The sequence below is a fragment of the Stomoxys calcitrans genome, chromosome 5 (genome assembly GCF_963082655.1).
Source record: "Stomoxys calcitrans chromosome 5, idStoCalc2.1, whole genome shotgun sequence".
In the NCBI taxonomy this organism is placed as follows: Eukaryota; Metazoa; Arthropoda; class Insecta; order Diptera; family Muscidae; genus Stomoxys; species Stomoxys calcitrans.
This window is the reverse complement of record NC_081556.1, coordinates 63,823,381-63,835,261: the sequence shown is the minus strand read 5'-3', so window position 1 is coordinate 63,835,261 and position 11,881 is coordinate 63,823,381. Positions and strand designations below refer to the sequence as shown.

The 11,881-nt window shown below is 41.2% G+C and overlaps 2 long non-coding RNA genes across 2 annotated transcripts; both read left to right on the top strand.

Moving 5' to 3' along the window:
* The first annotated feature begins 391 nt into the window (after positions 1–391).
* On the top strand, positions 392–1,102 carry LOC131998086 (uncharacterized). The gene is made up of 3 exons (XR_009398542.1): positions 392–416; positions 478–837; positions 904–1,102. It is a non-coding gene; the product is annotated as an uncharacterized LOC131998086 (long non-coding RNA).
* A 7,279-nt stretch (positions 1,103–8,381) lies between these two features.
* Positions 8,382–9,268, top strand: LOC131998087 (uncharacterized). The gene is made up of 2 exons (XR_009398543.1): positions 8,382–8,999; positions 9,065–9,268. It is a non-coding gene; the product is annotated as an uncharacterized LOC131998087 (long non-coding RNA).
* The last annotated feature ends 2,613 nt before the right edge of the window (positions 9,269–11,881 follow it).

Below are 11,881 nucleotides of genomic sequence, written 5' to 3'. Positions count from 1 at the left end.
ACACTTACTTTAAGATCACTATTAATCTGTGCCTTCTCAGCACCACTCTTTTCACAACTAATGGCGTTTTTCCCCTTTCTATGCCCTTTTATAGGCCAGAGTTGAAACAATGGCGATTTTTCCAGGGCCGACATATTGGACGCTATCCGACATTTCTATTTAATATTCTCATCATCGTTGTTATATCTGGCCTTTTCGCCTCGGTCTTAAATAATTCTCTCTCATAACCGCATAGAATTTATGAATGAATCAACATACCACACGTCATTATCAACCGTACTCTACGGATCCCACTAACTACCAACAACTTACTACGAGTAGTAATGAGTGGCAACATTGGCCGATAATGCCGTACCGCTGTCAAACTAACCCAAATGTCATCATCGATTTTCTTATTTACACGCAGCCGTCAGGGAGTATACAACAAATAATAATTTCGATAATAATTTGCAAATAATTTTTCTTTTATTTACGCAGGAACATAAAGAGGAATTGGTTAAAATGCTGCATTCACCAACCACCCTGGACTAGGCGGGGTGTCCGAACAGCTCTTCCAGACCCCTCCAGCAACCATAAGAGAATAGGAGCTGGAAATAAGTCGTAGTTTTGGGGCCGCCACGAAGGCGTAAAGTTTCAATGAATGTGGCAGGTGGAAATAGTCTGCGGCGAGACCACGCAACAAAACTGCAGGCCTGGCGACAGAAAGAAGTCAGGAATGGTGTGCGACGAGCGAGTTCCGCCTATCAGAAACGGGTTTGTGACCAAAAAGCCGCCAATGTGAGGAACTCCCACACCCTGAGATTCAGCCGGGCAATACTGCAGTTCACCATTAGAGAAGTAAACAACGTCCATCCTTCAAAAAAAAAAAACATCCGATACATTGTGTTATCTTCCTCTTTGCAGGTGCGGTCTCTCATCGATGTCGGAAAACACCATCGTTCACATGTCTAGATATGTGGGATACACACGTTTGCCCATAGGACAAATAAAAAAAGAAAAGACCGTGCAGGTCCAATAGTTATAAATTAATTCAGAAACTTATATCGTCTAGTCAATAGTGTATAATCACAAAAAAAAAATATATAATCACAGGAAAACAAAAAAAAAAGTGTAGAATTACTAAAAAGCGTGTTTATAATGAGGCGGTGTAGAGGGGTGCATAGTAAAAAAAAAACAATCACGACTAAATACAGATATCACAGATATTTGTACCTGTATTGCACTATAGATTTAGATATCTCTTATATTAGGACAAGCACGAACGTATAACTTATCCTAATATTGAACTGAGAGAAAATCATATTCTAACTCTATATTGCACTACATTTTAATATCTTTAACGTGATATATGCCTATTGGTTTCTCCTGAATCGTCTCCAATTCAGACATATTTTCGCCAACAGGCCGTATAACTCGACATTTCAAAAATTTCTTGCAAAATTTTGCATTTATATTCTTTGAAAGTCGATATTCCGCCTTTACACTTCTTGGCCGGGTATAAACTTGACGCAACGAGCTCTTCTGTTATACCTTTCGGCGCTCCGTTGGTATGCCTTGTGCATGTTGTCGCTAATCCGGGCCCTGATAACCTCCAACTTGTCTGGCCTTGTCAAATCCTTCATCTCATGATCCGACATCGACATAAGTTTACGGGCCAGCTTGTAATCAGCCCCATTGGAAAACATATGGTATCCGAATAGTGCGAAGAAAGGCGTTACACCGGTGGCCGAATGCACTGACGTCCTCAACGCGCACTCAATCTCAGAGAGGTATGCATCCCAGTCCCTATGATCTTCATCCAGATAGGTCCTGATCGCCGTGATCACTGACTGATTAACCCTCTTTGAAGCATTGGATTGTGGCGAATTTACCGCAGTTCTCAAGTGGGTGATCTTGTAAGCCCCCACCATCTCCTGAAAGGCCTTTGAAACAAATTGTACACCATTATCGCTGTGGATAACCTCAGGTACCCAAATTTGTGAAAAATTTCTTGAATTAAAAATTGTATCACATTTGTGGTGGTGGCCTCTTTCATGGCTTTAAGAAGAGTAAACTTGGAGAAGTGATCCACAACAATAAAGACATAGGCATTTCCTTTCTTGGAGCGGGGGTATTTTCCCAAAATGTCAATGTATAATTTCTGGAAAGGTCTTTCAGTCACTACCTCCTGACCTATCCCAGGCATCATATTTCGATTAGATGATTTGGCCTACTGGCAGCTTTGGCAATTCTTCACATATTGTCGAACTTGTACCGTCATCCGAGGCCAATAGAAAAATCGTTTAACCCGTTCCAGGGTCTTGGCCACTCCACCGTGAGCGCAAGTGAGAGATTTATGGGATTTTTCGATTATTTCATGAGAAAGGCTAGTGGCACCCAGAGTTTTCATATGAATTCCTCCTCCAGTTCCTGATCAAATAGGGTCTTCTTAAATATCTTACCATTCTCAATCTTAAGGTCAGGTAAGTTTTCCTGGTTAGCCATTATGTCACGAATCAAGTCCAAGTATTCCTTACTCTCAAACTCATTTGTCTCGGAATCCAATAAATCATCTCTTGTGATCTCTTCAATGTCTATGGAGGTGGGAGCTCTAGACAACATGTCAGCGACAACATTGTCGAACCCTTTACGGTGCTCAATATCAAAATCAAATGCCTGCAGTTGTAAGAGAGGCGTGGTCTGTGATGACCGTAAAAGGCATCATCTCGACGTATGGCCTGAACTTCTTAATTGCCATAACCGCAGCCAAACATTCCTTTTCTGTCACGCTATAATTGCGCTGACAGGCATTCATCTTCTGGGAATAAAAGGCAATGGGGTGTTCTTCCCCCCGGTCGTTCAACTGGAACACCATACCATACTCACTGGCGTCGCATTGTATAAAGAAACGCTTCGAGAAATCGGCATGGCGTAGTACAGGCGCTGAAGTCAAGGCCCGCTTAAGACCCTCAAATGACGATATGGCCTCATTTGTCATCTCAAACTTCTTTGTCTTCTTCAGTGCATCAGTTAGTGGGGCCGATATTGAGGCAAAGTCTTTTATAAAGCGCCTGTACCACCCAGCGGTTCCTAGGAAGCTTCTAACTTCCCGTGGGTTCCGGGTACCTTGATACTCCGTATGGCCTTCACCTTATCTGGATCAGTCTTCAATTTACCGTCACCGATGATGAACCCTAGGTACTTCAATTCGCGAAAGCAAAACTGCGACTTCTTCAAGCCTATCGTAAGGTTGGCATTTCTCAGGTACTTCGCAACCTCCCCCAACAACCGGATGTGTTTATCGAAGTCGCTGGAGATCACCAACAGATCATCCAAGTAGATGAACACATTCTCATTCAGGTGCTGGGGTACTACACGGTCCATTAACCTACATAAGCGTTGTGCCGCGTTACAGAGGCAAAACGGCATCACCCTGAATTGATATAGGGGGCGCCCTGGTACTGTAAACGCGGTGTAGGACTTGCTTTCGGCATCGAGCTCGATCTGCCAAAAAGCAAATTTTAAGTCTACACTGCTTATGTAGTAAGTTTCATCGATTCTGCTCAAGATGCCGTCTATATTTTGGAGCGGGTACGCGTCCTTCACCGTCAATTTATTCAACTTTCGGGCATCTAGGCAGAATCGATTCTTCCCTGGCTTTCTCACGACCGTAATTCTGTTGCTCCAAGGACTTTCACTCTCTCCTATTACCCCAAGCCTGAGCATGTTATCAATCTCCTCGTATACTATAGCCTGTACTGCAGGTGAGATAGGGTAATGGCGGTCCTTTACCGGCACCGCACCATCAACCAATACGATTGTATGTGTTTCTAAATTAGTTTTGCCTAAACCCTTATCTTCAAACGTATCAAAGCTTTGAATTGCTTTCTTCAATTTCTCCTATTGTTTCGGAGTCAGTTCGTGGGGGTTTAATTTATATTCCTCATCTTCCCCTACAATATCTTTTGTTATATTTTCAATGTCGAGCTCATTAACTTCTATGATTTCTGGAGCCAGTCCAAACAATCTCCAAAAATCTATGCCAAGGTACAATTGCTGCTCTAGTTCAGGACATAAATAAAAGTCCATTTCTTCAATCCTGGGTTTATACTGTACTTTTAAATTAACATTACCTAGAATTGTGTGGACCTGGCCTGCAGCGGTTCTTGCCTGTGAAAATATTGGTATAAAGGACATCTCCAATTGGTCCAGCAATTCTCTGCAACCTTTTCCTAGAATACTCACAGAGGCTCCTGTATCTAGCAATCCGCTTACATTAATGCCTTGCAATTTGACTTCGGCATACGCTCTATGATCCGACCGATCGGACTAGCTCTAAAAATAGCTTCTAACAAAATCTTCATTTTCTTCCTTTTATTCTTAAACTTTTGCCGTACCTGGGGTATTATTTTAGTCGTAACGTGCTCAGCATTAATTTCTCCAAATATTCTTTTTCTTACCTTATCATAATTTTCTTGTCTCATCTCTACGGGTACATAATGTCTAGTTTCAGGACGTACAATCTTATTATTCGACATCAACAAACACTTAGCTATGTCTAATTTCCTCTCGGTAATCATTTTCTGAAGGGGTTTTCTAAAGGACGTGGCCCCCCTGAATTCTCCACGCCCTTGTTCCTGTTTCCCTGCTGGCAAACATTACACCTCGGCGTGGTTGTACCAGGATTACCACACTTGTAACAAAACAAGGTCCTAACAGCCTCTTCGCAGTCTCGAAAAGAGTGTCCTTGCTGGCGACAGTTCCAGCATGTCATTGGTGCCTTGAAATTTCTCTCATGATTGACCGCAGCCACCTCTTGCACCCTTGGACTGTCATAGTCATTCTCAGAACTAGTCTCAGTCAAATCCATGTAAATATCGTTGACATGTCTAGTGGGACGCATAGCAGGGGGTACATTCCTGTTATCACGTCTAGGGAAATTCTTTTCCGCCTCATTACATTCCATTCTGAGTTGTTCGACCGATGAGACCTGTATTGGGTAAACGATTCTGCCAATACCCTCCTTCACATTCTTCTTCATGATCTTTATCATGTCGAACTCAGATATGGGCTGTACTAATTTGGCCCTTATTTGCCCCATGACGTGGAAAAACGAGTCGATTGATTCATTCATTTCTTGTTTACGTTGGGCTAAATCGGTTAAAATTTCAAAAGTAGAACGGGAAGTCTGGTATTGGCTAAGCAAACTGTGTTTCAAATCATCCCAATTATGAAACTTGTGAGTCTTCTGAAAAAGCCAATAATATGATTCAGCACGACCAGTCATCAAAAGGGGAAAATCTCGTATAACTTCGGCCCATGGAATTCTATACTGCCATTGAAAATACTCCAGCCTATAGACAAATTCTTCTACCCCTAAGCCATTAGTTGTTCCATCAAACATCAATCCTAATTTATTGATTCTAATCACGTTATTTTCCCTTCTCTGAATTTCAGGCGTCTCAGGTACATTATTCTCTTCGGAGGGTTTATCTTTCGCGTTTTCGGAACTAGGTGGACGTTCTGATGCTATAGCTGGGGCGCTAACAGGTGTATTATCGCTTCTACCCTGATTCAAAGCTATCTGAGATAACTGGGTGACCGCTTTTGACAAATCGCCAATAGCCTTCTTTATGTCAGACATCTCTGAATGAACCAAATGGAATCCATTTTCAACAGCCCGTTGATATCCTATTGCCTCACCCTGTACTCGACCTCTAGAACGTTGTCGGCTGCTGTGCCCCTGCACCTTGTACCTGAGATCCGGCTACCGAATTAGTTCCTGGCAGTGGTGCGTTTATTGTCTGAGACATGTCCCTAATTTGACCAGCTCTGTCTACATCATCCGGTACTACACTCATCTCGATACTCTGTTTCAATCTCTTTTCTTCTATTTGTAGTGATCTATTTAAATCGAATATCTCAGGCCTATATATTTTCTTATTTCTAGCCTGCGCTCGGGTCTCAATGCTCATAACTCGCTGTTACCCCAATATTCTTCTTGGGACACTGGCCAACAATAATCACTTTACACAAAACAAAACAAAAAAAAAACTCTGACATTCAAGCAATACACAACAATCAATATTTAATGCAAAAACTTTAAAAAAATTAATATACATGAGGGGATAATTAAGCGGGATGTGATGTGTGGGGTATTTTTTTCTTCGGCTCTACTCAATGGAATGTGAAAGACGACAATTATTACACAAAATAGGAAAATTGCAACAATCGTTTGAATAGTGCTATGATACGCCATCTTCATGACCCTATCAATTCCTGATTCTTCTCCATGGAATACAGATGACCTCTATTGCATTTATCTAGTATTCTATTGCACAGTGTTTAGATGATCTACACTCTTACTTTCTGATACGATCTTTTAAACCGCCATACATTTGATTGGGCGCCATTGATTGTTACACGTGCCTATCGCAGCTTGAGGATATTTTCTGGGCACCGGCTAGCTTCGTCGACATCTCTGGGGAGGTCCCAACCCTATATCCTCGCCCTAGGCCCGTAGACAATAAAAAAAATAATAACATCAAATAAAACATTACTTACACCTGCACTTTCACATTCCATTTGTTTTGGGAGATCGTCCTTTGACCTCCGGCCGCCCGCCCTACCTTGGTCAACATTACAGCGTATTTGTATGACCCCACAAACCCGCCCACATCACCTAACTTACCACTTTACATCCCCCTCACCAATTACTTTAACGGATCATAATTTCAATTTTTAAACAATCACGATATAAACATATTTATTATAATAAAACTAAGACTAATCTAACTTTTAGTATTTTTTTTTTTCTAATATCTATCTTATATTGCTATTTGTCTCTAATTACAATGTTATTTAGGAAATGGTGTTATGGATATGAAAATTAATAAAACGAATGGTATTTTTCGACCAACTCAACGATCGTAGAACCCTCAAAGACTTATTGAAACCTTTCTAACTAGTTAGCTAATTTAAAGCCCTTTAATAAAAAAATTCCCCATGACCTGGCCTAAAGGAGTTCGCTTAGGTAAGTTCTACGGGTAAGTATTTGTCAGTTTCAAACAAAAGGGAAACTAAAAACTATAATTAAATAAAAAAAATATCTATCTTTGGGGGCCCTATCACAGAATTTCTTTCAGTGTGTAAATCAAATATGATGTCAAAGTAATATCAAAATTAAAATATAAATAAAAATAAAAATTTATAATAAATTAAATAAATAAATAAAAAATCTAAAGTTTGAACATAAAAAAAATCATATTGACATAAATACATGAACTTAATTAATAAACATATTCGTCATGATGATGGTTGTGGCTCGTTTTGTTAATTATGTTGGCTTGCTTGTTTGTACCGCCAATATTTTGTCGCATCAGTCTCGCTGATTATTTGTATCATGCGAGACAACATTGGTGGAATGATGCGATCAATAATCAAAATTATCTGTATGTTGGATGTAGAAATTGGGTTTGTGTGTAAATGCGTGTGCGAGTACCAAACAGAAGACCCACAAGATGATAATTATGCATTCAAAGGGAGAAACACATGAATTAGAGCCAAACATAAATATATGTGGATGACCGCAAAACACAAAAGAATAACAAAAAAAAAACAAGACTAAGAATTTTGGGAATTTATTGTGGTGCTGAGCCTTTGCTCTCACGGACATGTATGTATTGGTGATCCAACCACTTTTTTACAAATATTACAAAGTGGTAATGCCAGTGGCCGACAGATGGAGTTCCTCCACTGAATAGCGTCGGTAATGATGAACTCTCCGAAGGACGGACTTTAATACTCCTTTTATTCAAATTCTCGGCCACATTAAACTTTGGAAAAATTAAATGGAACGCTCCTACCATAATTCTGCAATAAACGCTTGTTACGGCGTGTATTCTGAGGCTACTACGATGTAGGAATCACTTCCAATGTTTTCCTGGATAACCTTTCCACTAGATTTATTCCGTCGCTCCTGAAAACTGGGAATATTTTCATATTGGACACACAAAAAAAACTAACCTCAATAAATTTACCTTTTGCAATCTCAGGGGCTTTAATTATTTAAATAAAAATCGACGTTAGACTCTATCCTTAAAAACAAATACCACCTGACTATAAAAGAAAAACACTTTGTCTTTATTTAATTTACTGGCACATATTAACGTCACTTCTTTTTAACACTTACTTTAAGATCACTATTAATCTGTGCCTGCTCAGCACCACTCTTTTCACAACTAATGGCGTTTTTCCCCTTTCTATGCCCTTTTATAGGCCAGAGTTGAAACAATGGCGATTTTTCCAGGGCCGACATATTGGACGCTATCCGACATTTCTATTTAATATTCTCATCATCGTTGTTATATCTGGCCTTTTCGCCTCGGTCTTAAATAATTCTCTCTCATAACCGCATAGAATTTATGAATGAATCAACATACCACACGTCATTATCAACCGTACTCTACGGATCCCACTAACTACCAACAACTTACTACGAGTAGTAATGAGTGGCAACATTGGCCGATAATGCCGTGCCGCTGTCAAACTAACCCAAATGTCATCATCGATTTTCTTATTTACACGCAGCCGTCAGGGAGTATACAACAAATAATAATTTCGATAATAATTTGCAAATAATTTTTCTTTTATTTACGCAGGAATATAAAGAGGAATTGGTTAAAATGTTGCATTCACCAACCACCCTGGACATGGCGGGGTGTCCGAACAGCTCTTCCAGACCCCTCCAGCAACCATAAGAGAATAGGAGCTGGAAATAAGTCGTAGTTTTGGGGCCGCCACGAAGGCGTAAAGTTTCAATGAATGTGGCAGGTGAAAATGGTCTGCGGCGAGACCACGCAACAAAACTGCAGGCCTGGCGACAGAAAGAAGTCAGGAATGGTGTGCGACGAGCGAGTTCCGCCTATCAGAAACGGGTTTGTGACCAAAAAGCCGCCAATGTGAGGAACTCCCACACCCTGAGATTCAGCCGGGCAATACTGCAGTTCACCATTAGAGAAGTAAACAACGTCCATCCTTCAAAAAAAAAAACATCCGATACTTTGTGTTCTCTTCCTCTTTGCAGGTGCGGTCTCTCATCGATGTCGGAAAACACCATCGTTCACATGTCTAGATATGTAGGATACACACGTTCGCCCATAGGACAAATAAAAAAAGAAAAGACCGTGCAGGTCCAATAGTTATAAATTAATTCAGAAACTTATATCGTCTAGTCAATAGTGTATAATCACAGGAAAACAAAAAGAAAAAAGTGTAGAATTACGAAAAAGCGTGTTTATAATGAGGCGGTATAGAGGGGTGCATAGTAAAAAAAAACAATCACGACTAAACACAGATATCACAGATATTTGTACTTGTATTGCACTATAGATTTAGATATCTCTTATATTAGGACAAGCACGAACGTATAACTTATCCTAATATTGAACTGAGAGAAAATCATATTCTAACTCTATATTGCACTACATTTTAATATCTTTAACGTGATATATGCCTATTGGTTTCTCCTGAATCGTCTCAATTCATACATATTTTCGCCAACAGGCCGTATAACTCGACATTTCAAAAATTTCTTGCAAAATTTTTCATTTATATTCTTTGAAAAGTCGATATTCCGCCTATACACTTCTTGGCCGGGTATAAACTTGACGCAACGAGCTCTTCTGTTATACCTTTCGGCGCTCCGTTGGTATGCCTTGTGCATGTTGTCGCTAATCCGGGCCCTGATAACCTCCAACTTGTCTGGCCTTGTCAAATCCTTCATCTCATGATCCGACATCGACATAAGTTTACGGGCCAGCTTGTAATCAGCCCCATTGGAAAACATATGGTATCCGAATAGTGCGAAGAAAGGCGTTACACCGGTGGCCGAATGCACTGACGTCCTCAACGCGCACTCAATCTCAGAGAGGTATGCATCCCAGTCCCTATGATCTTCATCCAGATAGGTCCTGATCGCCGTGATCACTGACTGATTAACCCTCTTTGAAGCATTGGATTGTGGCGAATATACCGCAGTTCTCCAGTGGGTGATCTTGTAAGCCCCCACCATCTCCTGAAAGGCCTTTGAAACAAATTGTACACCATTATCGCTGTGGATAACCTCACGTACCCAAATTTGTGAAAAACTTCTTGAATTGAAGAGTAAACTTGGAGAAGTGATCCACAACAATAAAGACATAGGCATTTCCTTTCTTGGAGCGGGGGTATTTTCCCAAAATGTCAATGTATAATTTCTGGAAAGGTCTTTCAGTCACTACCTCCTGACCTATCCCAGGCATCATATTTCGGTTAGATGATTTGGCCTACTGGCAGCTTTGGAAATTCTCTACATATTGTCGAACTTTTACCGTCATCCGAGGCCAATAGAAAAATCGTTTAACCCGTTCCAGGGTCTTGGCCACTCCACCGTGAGCGCAAGTGAGAGATTTATGGGATTTTTCGATTATTTCATGAGAAAGGCTAGTGGCACCCATAGTTTTCATATGAATTCCTCCTCCAGTTCCTGATCAAATAGGGTCTTCTTAAATATCTTACCATTCTCAATCTTAAGGTCAGGTAAGTTTTCCTGGTTAGCCATTATGTCACGAATCAAGTCCAAGTATTCCTTACTCTCAAACTCATTTGTCACGGAATCCAATAAATCATCTCTTGTGATCTCTTCAATGTCTATGGAGGTGGGAGCTCTAGACAACATGTCAGCGACAACATTGTCGGACCCTTTACGGTGCTCAATATCAAAATCAAATGCCTGCAGTTGTAAGGACCAACGAGCCAATCTCTCGGTCAAATCTTTCAATGACATCAGCAATTTGAGAGAGGCGTGGTCTGTGATGACCGTAAAAGGCATCATCTCGACGTATGGCCTGAACTTCTTAATTGCCATAACCGCAGCCAAACATTCCTTTTCTGTCACGCTATAATTGCGCTGACAGGCATTCATCTTCTGGGAATAAAAGGCAATTGGGTGTTCTTCCCCCCGGTCGTTCAACTGGAACAGTACCGCCCCTATACCATACTCACTGGCGTTGCATTGTATAAAGAAACGCTTCGAGAAATCGGCATGGCGTAGTACAGGCGCTGAAGTCAAGGCCCGCTTAAGACCCTCAAATGACGATATGGCCTCATTTGTCATCTCAAACTTCTTTGTCTTCTTCAGTGCATCAGTTAGTGGGGCCGATATTGAGGCAAAGTCTTTTATAAAACGCCTGTACCACCCAGCGGTTCCTAGGAAGCTTCTTACTTCCCGTGGGTTCCGGGTACCTTGATACTCCGTATGGCCTTCACCTTATCTGGATCAGTCTTCAATTTACCGTCACCGATGATGAACCCTAGGTACTTCAATTCGCGAAAGCAAAACTGCGACTTCTTCAAGCCTATCGTAAGGTTGGCATTTCTCAGGCACTTCCCCAACAACCGGATGTGTTTATCGAAGTCGCTGGAGATCACCAACAGATCATCCAAGTAGATGAACACATTCCCCTTCAGGTGCTGGGGTACTACACGGTCCATTAACTTACATAAGCGTTGTGCCGCGTTACAGAGGCAAAACGGCATCACCCTGAATTGATATAGGGGGCGCCCTGGTACTGTAAACGCGGTGTAGGACTTGCTTTCGGCATCGAGCTCGATCTGCCAAAAAGCAAATTTTTGGTACTGTAAACGCGGTGTAGGCTTGCTTTCGGCATCGAGCTCGATCTGCCAAAAAGCAAATTTTAAGTCTACACTGCTTATGTAGTAAGTTTCATCGATTCTGCTCAAGATGCCGTCTATATTTTGGAGCGGGTACGCGTCCTTCACCGTCAATTTATTCAACTTTCGGGCATCTGGGCAGAATCGATTCTTCCCTGGCTTTCTCACGACCGTAATTCTGTTGCACCAA